The 12916-nt window shown below is 33.8% G+C and overlaps 1 long non-coding RNA gene across 1 annotated transcript; it reads right to left on the minus strand.

Moving 5' to 3' along the window:
• Nucleotides 1-9685: 9685 nt before the first annotated feature.
• On the minus strand, nucleotides 9686-11043 carry LOC128032476 (uncharacterized). The gene is made up of 2 exons (XR_008188676.1): nucleotides 10060-11043; nucleotides 9686-9976 (listed from the first exon to the last, which is right to left on the minus strand). It is a non-coding gene; the product is annotated as an uncharacterized LOC128032476 (long non-coding RNA).
• Nucleotides 11044-12916: the final 1873 nt, after the last annotated feature.

Genomic DNA, 12916 nt, shown 5'->3' on the forward strand with positions numbered 1-12916 from the left:
TTTTGGTGTTTTTTTATCAAAAGTGTTAGCCTATTATTGGGGAAAATATTATATCATTCTGCCTTAATCTTCTGAATGAAGGTACATATCTAAGCGCAATTAATAAGCCTAATATTGTGTTGATTCCGAAAATTTCAAATCCTTTGAATATTACTCAATTCAGACCCATTAGTTTGTGCAATGTGTTATATAAACTGATGGCAAAAGTCATAGCTAATCGGCTCTGAATAATTATGGATAAATATATTGATTCGGCACAAAGTGCATTTGTGCCTGAGAGACTAATTTCTGATAATGTATTATTGGCTTATGAACTACTTCATACTTTAAAGCACAAAAAGTGGGGGAAGAAAGAGCTTATGGCGTTAAACTAGATGAGTACAAACAGTCTGACGTGGTTGAGTGGAAGTTTGTAGAAGAAGTAATGAAAAAAATGGGTTTTAATTCAGATTGGGTTGATTCGTTGACGAAATGTGTAACTACAATATCATACTCGGATGCTTTTAATGGTTTTACCGGACAATGTTTTATCCCATTCTAGAGGACTTAGACAGGCAATCCTTTAAGCCTTTTTTGCTCCTATTTTGTGGAGAAGGCTTGTCTAGCCTTATGAGATCGACAATGAAAGAAAAAGTTTATAGGGGGTCAAGGCAAGCGATTTCACATTTGTTATTTGAGGATGATTGTATTCATTTGGGGAAGCCACTAAAGAGGAGCAATTACATTGAAGCAAAGTGTTAATTACTTTAAATCTACTATTTTCTTCAGTTCTAATACATAAGAGGGAGAGAAAAGAAAGGGTCTTTTCAAAGCCTGAAGGATAGATTATAGCAACGAATAGATAATTGGAGTATAAAACATCTTTCGAAGAGACGAAATGAGGTCTTTATAAAGGCAGTTCTCCAATCCATTCCAACTTATTCAATGGCGTATTTTTACTTCCAAAACTCTTTGTCTTGAATTAGAGGGTATAATAGCAAAATTTTGGTGGCAAAAAAATCGAGGTAAAAGAGTGATACATTAGTGTGCTTGGAAGGATATTTGTTCATTAAAAGATGGAGGTCTCGACTTTGGAAAACTTGATGATAAATTTAACATTGCATTATTAGCTAAACAGGGATGGCTTCTGTTTAATTATCAAAATTCCTTGTTAGCTCGATTTTTAAAAGGAAAGTATTATCCGTCCTCAGATATTTTAAAAGCTCAATTAGGGAACTCACCTTCACTCAATCTAAAAGAGTGCTTGGGTAGCCAAAAAACTTCTGGAGAAAAGATTATGCTGGAGGGTTGGAAAGGGGATCCCATTTCTGTTTGGTCTGACATCTAGGTGATATTAATATTGCTTTTTTGCACAAATAGGCGACGCAGAGATGGAAGAGGAACTTTATTCATAAATTGCAATCGATGAAGGAGGAGACGAATAAAATCAAGAAATGGAAGAGATGGCGATTGTACTTCCAACATCTATTTTCTGTTAAAAAAATAGGTAATTATAATCATATTTTATCAAGTATTGATCAATGCATTTTTTATGAAGATAATTCTAAACTTAATGCGAGATATACGAAGGAGGAGGTATGGGAGGCACTTAAAGAATTGGGCCCGACAAAAGCACCAATTGAAGATAGACTTTTGGTGTTTTTTTATCAAAAGTGTTAGCCTATTATTGGGGAAAATATATATCATTCTGCCTTAATCTTACGAATGAAGGTACATATCTAAGCGCAATTAATAAGCCTAATATTGTGTTGATTCCGAAAATTTCAAATCCTTTGAATATTACTCAATTCAGACCCATTAGTTTGTGCAATGTGTTATATATATTGATGGCAAAAGTCATAGCTAATCGGCTCTGAATAATTATGGATAAATATATTGGTTCGGCACAAAGTGCATTTGTGCCTGAGAGACTAATTTCTGATAATGTATTATTGGCTTATGAACTACTTCATACTTTAAAGCACAAAAAGTGGGGGAAGAAAGAGCTTATGGCAGTTAAACTAGATTAGTACATCGTACGACAGGGTTGAGTGAAAGTTTGTAGAAGAAGTAATGAAAAAAATGGGTTTTAATTCAGATTGGGTTGATTCGTTGACGAAATGTGTAACTACAATATCATACTCGGATGCTTTTAATGGTTTTACCGGACAATGTTTTATCCCATTCTAAAGGACTTAGACAGGGAAATCCTTTAAGCCTTTTTTTGCTTCTATTTTGTGGAGAAGGCTTGTCTAGCCTTATGAGATCAGCAATGAATGAAAAAGTTTATAGAGGGGTCAAGGCAAGCAGATTTCACATTTGTTATTTGAGGATGATTGTATTCTGTTTGGGGAAGCCACTAAAAGAGGAGCAATTACATTGAAGCAGTGTTAATTACTTTAAATCTACTATTTTCTTCAGTTCTTATACATAAAAGGGAGAGAAAAGAAAGGGTCTTTTCAAAGCCTGAAGATAGATTATAGCAACGAATAGATAATTGGAGTATAAAACATCTTTCGAAGAGACGAAATGAGGTCTTTATAAAGGCAGTTCTCCAATCCATTCCAACTTATTCAATGGCGTATTTTTTACTTCCAAAAACTCTTTGTACTGAATTAGAGGGTATAATAGCAAAATTTTGGTGGCAAAAAAATCGAGGTAAAAGAGTGATACATTAGTGTGCTTGGAAGGATATTTGTTCATTAAAAGATGGAGGTCTCGGCTTTCGAAAACTTGATGATAAATTTAACATTGCATTATTAGCTAAACAGGGATGGCTTCTGTTTAATTATCAAAATTCCTTGTTAGCTCGATTTTTAAAAGGAAAGTATTATCCGTCCTCAGATATTTTAAAAGCTCAATTAGGGAACTCACCTTCACTCAATCTAAAAGAGTGCTTGGGTAGCCAAAAAACTTCTGGAGAAAAGATTATGCTAGAGGGTTGGAAAGGGGATCCCATTTCTGTTTGGTCTGACATCTAGGTGATATTAATATTGCTTTTTTGCACAAATAGGCGACGCAGAGATGGAAGAGGAACTTTATTCATAAATTGCAATCTGATGAAGGGAGGGAGACGAATAAAATCGAAGAAATGGAAGAGATGGCCAGATTGTACTTCCAACATCTATTTTCTGTTAAAAAAATGGGTAATTATAATCATATTTTATCAAGTATTGATCAATGCATTTTTTATGAAGATAATTCTAAACTTAATGCGAGATATACGAAGGAGGAGATATGGGAGGCACTTAAAGAATTGGGCCCGACAAAAGCACCAAGTGAAGATAGACTTTTGGTGTTTTTTTATCAAAAGTGTTAGCCTATTATTGGGGAAAATATATATCATTTCGCTTTAATCTTACGAATGAAAGTACATATCTAAGCGCAATTAATAAGCCTAATATTGTGTTGATTAGAAAATTTCAAATCCTTTGAATATTACTCAATTCAGACCCATTAGTTTGTGCAATGTGTTATATATATTGATGGCAAAAGTCATAGCTAATCGGCTCTGAATAATTATGGATAAATATATTGGTTCGGCACAAAGTGCATTTGTACCTGAGAGATTAATTTCTGATAATGTATTATTGGCTTATGAACTACTTCATACTTTAAAGCACAAAAAGTGGGGGAAGAAAGAGCTTATGGCAGTTAAACTAGATGAGTACAGCGTACGACAGGGTTGAGTGGAAGTTTGTAGAAGAAGTAATGAAAAAAATGGGTTTTAATTCAGATTGGGTTGATTCGTTGACGAAATGTGTAACTACAATATCATACTCGGATGCTTTTAATGGTTTTATCGGACAATGTTTTATCCCATTCTAGAGGACTTAGACAGGGAAATCCTTTAAGCCTTTTTTTGCTCCTATTTTGTGGAGAAGGCTTGTCTAGCCTTATGAGATCAAGAATGAAAGAAAAAGTTTATAGAGGGTCAAGGCAAGCGATTTCACATTTGTTATTTGAGGATGATTGTATTCATTTGGGAAGCCACTAAAGAGGAGCAATTACATTGAAGCAGTGTTAATTACTTTAAATCTACTATTTTCTTCAGTTCTAATACATAAGAGGGAGAGAAAAGAAAGGGTCTTTTCAAAGCTTGAAGGATAGATTATAGCAACGAATAGATAATTGGAGTATAAAACATCTTTCGAAGAGACGAAATGAGGTCTTTATAAAGGCAGTTCTCCAATCCATTCCAACTTATTCAATGGCGTATTTTTTACTTCCAAAAACTCTTTGTACTGAATTAGAAGGTATAATGGCAAAATTTTGGTGGCAAAAAAATCGAGGTAAAAGAGTGATATATTAGTGTGCTTGGAAGGTTATTTGTTCATTAAAAGATGGAGGTCTCGGCTTTCGAAAACTTGATGATAAATTTAACATTGCATTATTAGCTAAACAGGGATGGCTTCTGTTTAATTATCAAAATTCCTTGTTAGCTCGATTTTTAAAAGGAAAGTATTATCCGTCCTCAGATATTTTAAAAGCTCAATTAGGGAACTCACCTTCACTCAATCTAAAAGAGTGCTTGGGTAGCCAAAAAACTTCTGGAGAAAAGATTATCTTTGGAGGGTTGGAAAGGGATCCCATTTCATTTGGTCCGACATCTAGGTGATATTAATATTGCTTTTTGCACAAATAGGCGACGAGAGATGGAAGAGGAACTTTATTCATAAATTGCAATCTGATGAAGGGAGGGAGACGAATAAAATCGAAGAAATGGAAGAGATGGCCAGATTGTACTTCCAACATCTATTTTCTGTTAAAAAAATAGGTAATTATAATCATATTTTATCAAGTATTGATCAATGCATTTTTTATGAAGATAATTCTAAACTTAATGCGAGATATACGAAGGAGGAGATATGGGAGGCACTTAAAGAATTGGGCCCGACAAAAGCACCAATTGAAGATAGACTTTTGGTGTTTTTTTATCAAAAGTGTTAGCCTATTATTGGGGAAAATATATATCATTCTGCCTTAATCTTCTGAATGAAGGTACATATCTAAGCGCAATTAATAAGCCTAATATTGTGTTGATTCCGAAAATTTCAAATCCTTTGAATATTACTCAATTCAGACCCATTAGTTTGTGCAATGTGTTATATATATTGATGGCAAAAGTCATAGCTAATCGGCTCTGAATAATTATGGATAAATATATTGGTTCGGCACAAAGTGCATTTGTGCCTGAGAGACTAATTTCTGATAATGTATTATTGGCTTATGAACTACTTCATACTTTAAAGCACAAAAAGTGGGGGAAGAAAGAGCTTATGGCAATTAAACTAGATGAGTACAGCGTACGACATGGTTGAGTGGAAGTTTGTAGAAGAAGTAATGAAAAAAATGGGTTTTAATTCAGATTGGGTTGATTCGTTGACGAAATGTGTAACTACAATATCATACTCGGTTGCTTTTAATGGTTTTACCGGACAATGTTTTATCCCATTCTAGAGGACTTAGACAGGGCAATCCTTTAAGCCTTTTTTGCTCCTATTTTGTGGAGAAGGCTTGTCTAGCCTTATGAGATCAGCAATGAAAGAAAAAGTTTATAGAGGGGTCAAGGCAAGCAAATTTCAAATTTGTTATTTGAGGATGATTGTATTCATTTGGGAAGCCACTAAAAGAGGAGCATTTACATTGAAGCAGTGTTAATTACTTTAAATCTACTATTTTCTTGGTTCTAATACATAAGAGGAGAGAAAAGAAAGGGTCTTTTCAAAGCCTAAAGGATAGATTATAGCAACGAATAGATAATTGGAGTATAAAACATCTTTCAAGAGACGAAATGAGGTCTTTATAAAGCGGTTCTCAATCCATTCCAACTTATTCAATGGCGTATTTTTACTTCCAAAAACTCTTTGTACTGAATTAGAGGGTATAATAGCAAAATTTTGGTGGCAAAAAAATCGAGGTAAAAGAGTGATATATTAGTGTGCTTGGAAGGATATTTGTTCATTAAAAGATGGAGGTCTCGGCTTTCGAAAACTTGATGATAAATTTAACATTGCATTATTAGCTAAACAGGGATGGCTTCTGTTTAATTATCAAAATTCCTTGTTAGCTCGATTTTTAAAAGGAAAGTATTATCCGTCCTCAGATATTTTAAAAGCTCAATTAGGGAACTCACCTTCACTCAATCTAAAAGAGTGCTTGGGTAGCCAAAAAACTTCTGGAGAAAAGATTATGCTGGAGGGTTGGATAGGGATCCCATTTACATTTGGTCGACATCTAGGTGATATTAATATTGCTTTTTTGCACAAATAGGCGACGCAGAGATGGAAGAGGAACTTTATTCATAAATTGCAATCTGATGAAGGGAGGGAGACGAATAAAATCGAAGAAATGGAAGAGATGGCCAGATTGTACTTCCAACATCTATTTTACATTAAAAAATGGGTAATTATAATCATATTTTATCAAGTATTGATCAATGCATTTTTATGAAGATAATTCTAAACTTAATGCGAGATATCGAAGGAGGAGATATGGGAGGCACTTAAAGAATTGGGCCCGACAAAAGCACCAATTGAAGATAGACTTTTGGTGTTTTTTTATCAAAAGTGTTAGCCTATTATTGGGGAAAATATATATCATTCTGCCTTAATCTTCTGAATGAAGGTACATATCTAAGCGCAATTAATAAGCCTAATATTGTGTTGATTCCGAAAATTTCAAATCCTTTGAATATTACTCAATTCAGACCCATTAGTTTGTGCAATGTGTTATATATATTGATGGCAAAAGTCATAGCTAATCGGCTCTGAATAATTATGGATAAATATATTGGTTCGGCACAAAGTGCATTTGTGCCTGAGAGACTAATTTCTGATAATGTATTATTGGCTTATGAACTACTTCATACTTTAAAGCACAAAAAGTGGGGGAAGAAAGAGCTTATGGCAATTAAACTAGATGAGTCTGATGCACGACATGGTTGAGTGGAAGTTTGTAGAAGAAGTAATGAAAAAAATGGGTTTTAATTCAGATTGGGTTGATTCGTTGACGAAATGTGTAACTACAATATCATACTCGGTTGCTTTTAATGGTTTTACCGGACAATGTTTTATCCCATTCTAGAGGACTTAGACAGGGCAATCCTTTAAGCCTTTTTTGCTCCTATTTTGTGGAGAAGGCTTGTCTAGCCTTATGAGATCAGCAATGAAAGAAAAAGTTTATAGAGGGGTCAAGGCAAGCAAATTTCAAATTTGTTATTTGAGGATGATTGTATTCTGTTTGGGGAAGCCACTAAAAGAGGAGCATTTACATTGAAGCAGTGTTAATTACTTTAAATCTACTATTTTCTTCAGTTCTAATACATAAGAGGGAGAGAAAAGAAAGGGTCTTTTCAAAGCCTAAAGGATAGATTATAGCAACGAATAGATAATTGGAGTATAAAACATCTTTCGAAGAGACGAAATGAGGTCTTTATAAAGGCAGTTCTCCAATCCATTCCAACTTATTCAATGGCGTATTTTTTACTTCCAAAAACTCTTTGTACTGAATTAGAGGGTATAATAGCAAAATTTTGGTGGCAAAAAAATCGAGGTAAAAGAGTGATACATTAGTGTGCTTGGAAGGATATTTGTTCATTAAAAGATGGAGGTCTCGGCTTTCGAAAACTTGATGATAAATTTAACATTGCATTATTAGCTAAACAGGGATGGCTTCTGTTTAATTATCAAAATTCCTTGTTAGCTCGATTTTTAAAAGGAAAGTATTATCCGTCCTCAGATATTTTAAAAGCTCAATTAGGGAACTCACCTTCACTCAATCTAAAAGAGTGCTTGAGTAGCCAAAAAACTTCTGGAGAAAAGATTATGCTGGAGGGTTGGAAAGGGGATCCCATTTCTGTTTGGTCTGACATCTAGGTGATATTAATATTGCTTTTTTGCACAAATAGGCGACGCAGAAATGGAAGAGGAACTTTATTCATAAATTGCAATCTGATGAAGAGAGGGAGACGAATAAAATCGAGGAAATGGAAGAGATGGCTAGATTGTACTTCTAACATCTATTTTCTGTTAGAAAAATGGGTAATTATAATCATATTTTATCAAGTATTGATCAATGCATTTTTTATGAAGATAATTCTAAACTTAATGCAAGATATATGAAGGAGGAGATATGGGAGGCACTTAAAGAATTGGGCCCGACAAAAGCACCAAGTGAAGATAGACTTTTGGTGTTTTTTTATCAAAAGTGTTAGCCTATTATTGAGGAAAATATTATATCATTCTGCCTTAATCTTCTGAATGAAGGTACATATCTAAGCGCAATTAATAAGCCTAATATTGTGTTGATTCCGAAAATTTCAAATCCTTTGAATATTACTCAATTCAGACCCATTAGCTTGTGCAATGTGTTATATAAATTGATGGCAAAAGTCATAGCTAATCGGCTCTGAATAATTATGGATAAATATATTGATTCGGCACAAAGTGCATTTGTGCCTGAGAGACTAATTTCTGATAATGTATTATTGGCTTATGAACTACTTCATACTTTAAAGCACAAAAAGTGGGGGAAGAAAGAGCTTATGGCAATTAAACTAGATGAGTACAGCGTACGACAGGGTTGAGTGGAAGTTTGTAGAAGAAATAATGAAAAAAATGGGTTTTAATTCAGATTGGGTTGATTCGTTGACGAAATGTGTAACTACAATATCATACTCAGTTGCTTTTAATGGTTTTACCGGACAATGTTTTATCCCATTCTAGAGGACTTAGACAGGGCAATCCTTTAAGCCTTTTTTTGCTCCTATTTTGTGGAGAAGGCTTGTCTAGCCTTATGAGATCAGCAATGAAAGAAAAAGTTTATAGAGGGGTCAAGGCAAGCAGATTTCACATTTGTTATTTGAGGATGATTGTATTCTATTTGAGGAAGCCACTAAAAGAGGAGCAATTACATTGAAGCAGTGTTAATTACTTTAAATCTACTATTTTCTTCAGTTCTAATACATAAGAGGGAGAGAAAAGAAAGGGTCTTTTCAAAGCCTGAAGGATAGATTATAGCAACGAATAGATAATTGGAGTATAAAACATCTTTCGAAGAGACGAAATGAGGTCTTTATAAAGACAGTTCTCCAATCCATTCCAACTTATTCAATGGCGTATTTTTTACTTCCAAAAACTCTTTGTACTGAATTAGAGGGTATAATAGCAAAATTTTGGTGGCAAAAAAATCGAGGTGAAAGAGTGATACATTAGTGTGCTTGGAAGGATATTTGTTCATTAAAAGATGGTCTCAGCTTTCGAAAACTTGATGATAAATTTAACATTGCATTATTAGCTAAACAGGGATGGCTTCTGTTTAATTATCAAAATTCCTTGTTAGCTCGATTTTTAAAAGGAAAGTATTATCCGTCCTCAGATATTTTAAAAGCTCAATTAGGGAACTCACCTTCACTCAATCTAAAAGAGTGCTTGGGTAGCCAAAAAACTTCTGGAGAAAAGATTATGCTGGAGGGTTGGAAAGGGGATCGCATTTCTGTTTGGTCTGACATCTAGGTATCAAGTGCTACGGAAGATAGGTTGCAGAATGACAGAAGTAATGTTAATATTGAGGTTGTTTCGGATTTGATTGATGAAGAAAGTAAAACATGGAAAGCAGAGTCACTGGTTAATACCTTTAATGCAGATATTGTAAAAAAAAATCATGCAGATCCCTTTGGCGAGGGCAATGCACGACAATTTCCAAGTATGGGGAGGGGAACCATATGAAAGTTTCTCGGTTAGAAGTGCTTATAAACTATTACAAAGGACTACACTAGTTCTTAGTAATAATAATTTACAGGTCGAGAATAAAACTTTTTACAGGAAACTGTGGAATCTACACATCCCTTCAAAAATCAAAATTACAGTCTGGAAAATTTCCTGGAACTACATCCCTACTTTTGCTATTCTTAAGTCTAAATGAGTAGTTGTTGAAACTCGATGTCCTAGGTGTCGTCTTAATGAAGAGAAGACTATCCACATTTTTCGACAGTGTCCTACAACGGAGGAAGCATGGAGAATTTTACAGTTTTCTTGGGTGCTTAATACTAATTAATCAAGGAATATGGGAATGGCTTACCTGGGTTTTCAATCAGGGGACAAGCGAACAGTGTCGTCTCTTCTGCTGTGGGCTCTGGCTTATCTGGACAAGTAAAAATAAGCTCCTTTATGAAAATAGAAATAGTACCAGCACTGATATTTCCAATCAAATAATAAGTTATGTTTCAGAGTTGCAAGAAGTAGAGGAGAAAATACTTAGCTTAGACTCTGACAGAGTTCTCAAACAGGTTTAACAAAGAACACATCCAACTTTGATGCGGCTTTCGACCAACAGTATTTCAGATCAGCCTCGGGGTTGATAGTCCGAGAGGTGGATGGGGAAATCTTGGCGTCCAAATCGGTACTCCATGTTGATGTAGCATAACCGTTCGCGGAAGAGGCTCTTGCAGGATTAGATGCAATAAGGTTAGGTATTTCCATGGGTTCTAATGCATGCAATATTTTGGGTGATTCTAGAACAGTTATCAAGAAATGCCAGAGTACAAAATATGATAGATCAATCATCGGAGCACTCATTAGAGATATCCAAAACTTATAAATACATTTTCAAGAATTGGGGTTTCATTTCATCCCAAAATCAGAAAATTTCTTTGCTCATATTACTACTAGAGAAGCTTTGAAAAAAAACGAAAGTCATTATCTGGAAGGCAGCATCCCAGACTGTGTTCGAAGAGCGGTGGAGAGGATAAGGTTGAGAGAACCAGGTTAAAGAATAAGAAACGGCTCTTTTTGAAAACTTGTAGCAGAAGATTAAAGATTTGATGAGATTTGAGCAATTCTGCTATTTCCAACGGCTGTGGCGGTTCAGATGACAAGACGTGACTTTAAGAGGACAACTGTTGTTGTCGACTGGCATTAGTAGGAGCAGGTTTTTATCAGTTTTATTTCTTTATTTATTTATGGGCCATTTTCGTTTATTGCCTGATGTATGCTGTTGTTTTATTTGGACCCAAGTCCAAGATGTAGGAGAATGCTTGTTTCTTTTACAGCTTTTATTTTTAAATAAAACCAGTTCAATTGGTATTTAAAAGCTATCGATTGATAATAATTTGGTCATTGTGTCATTATCCGACATTAAAAGTGTTATGGTAGTCTGAAATAGTAGAAATTGTCCTGTTAAATACTAACCTAATGTCCATATCATTATCACGTAATTTAAAAATATATTTTGACTTTGTTTTTTCTTTCTTCTTAGTTCAAAACTAGCCCAAGTTATTTTGTTTCTTAATAATGAAAAAGGCTACTTGTGCAATGTGGTAAAACTTGGATTAATGATAAATTGAACAAATTATTGATTTTAATTTACTCGATTAAATTATTGGTTCAACAATAATCAAATAAAAATAAATTTGAATTGTAGATTGTTAGTCGAGTGTTCACTTTTTTAAAAATAGCTTAATTTCAAATAGAGTTAACAAAATAATTAAATAAAAATTAAATAAATTATATACTTATACTACTATTTTGTATATTTAATCTGATTCAATTGATTTAACTGATTATTTCGATTATATTTTAACATCATTAACCTTTGTTAAAAAATCACTCTTTGAAGATAAATGATGAATATATATATACACACAGGGACCTTTCATTAATTATCAATAGAAAGCCAATGGCAAATATAAGTGGGAGGGAGTTGCCACTAAGTCAAATAATTCACTTCGTAGGGAACTTAGCCTGGTGATGTGACACTTGATTTGGTAAAAATTTTATGTATGCCAATGATTGCCTCACTGGTTTTTAGTTGATTGGCATAAAATTTAGAATTCGATTTCTAAATTCTTTCCCTCTTTTCTACGTTATAATGTAATTGTTCGCTTGTATAAAAAAAATAGAGACTCGATGTAATCGATTAGAAGACTTGATAATCATGTAAAATACTTTAGTGATGCTGTTTAAACTGAATTAGATTGGTCGGTCAAATTGAAAATTGATTGGATATCAATTCGAAGAGAAGAATTAGACTGATTGACTTACGAATCACTCAAAATTGGTTTAATTGAGCTAAAAAATGAGTTGAACCAATTTTCTCTATTTTTAGTAATTTTTAAAAAATTTCTAATAATAAATTCCTTAACATACAAATAAGTGATAAAAACTCAAAATGCAAAATTTATACAAGTTTCTCCAATATACCCCAATTTTTTAGCATGTCATACTTTCACGATATCAACATGATTTATAACCTAAAGATTTTGTTCTAAAAGATTGCCAACTCTAATCATAGTAAGTTATTGTATATCGCTTGTCGCAGTGCTAAATGATCAATGATCAATATCAACATGATTTATAAGCTAAGGTATAAAGTAGTACACAAAAATGCGAGTTGGGGGTCTCGTAAAGGCTATGGATTCTCTCTAATGCTAGCTAAATGATGAATGATCTTTAACAAAAAGTGTCCTACAGTTCAACTTTAAATAAAAAATTTCATCTGCAAAATCATAAAAACTTTTCAAAATATAATATTATTAAATATAAATGTCAATTTTAAAAACTCAATGTTAACTTTATTGAAATTTGATCTTATATGGCACTTTGCTTTTGATGGTCAATATAGTGTAAAGTCGAGTTATAGATTAGTGACGAACTTGTACTTGAATGTGAATGTTTTAACTCGGGATGGGTCATGGCAACAAGTTTGGCATTTGTGTGTCCCTCCATGTGTGAAGGAGTTTATTTGGCGCTGTCTGCACTCTTTTCTTCTGGTTTACAGTCAGCTTCTTAAAAAGGGTATTCCCATTATGCAAGCGTGTAGAGATGGTGATGGGAATGAGAACATTGAGCATGCCTTGTTGCGTTGTTGTTTGGACTATAGCAACGGTACCTACAAATGGGGTTACATGATCAGATTTTTTGTCGGGATTGCTAGCTAG

The sequence above is a fragment of the Gossypium raimondii genome, chromosome 9 (genome assembly GCF_025698545.1).
Source record: "Gossypium raimondii isolate GPD5lz chromosome 9, ASM2569854v1, whole genome shotgun sequence".
Classification (NCBI taxonomy): Eukaryota; Viridiplantae; Streptophyta; class Magnoliopsida; order Malvales; family Malvaceae; genus Gossypium; species Gossypium raimondii.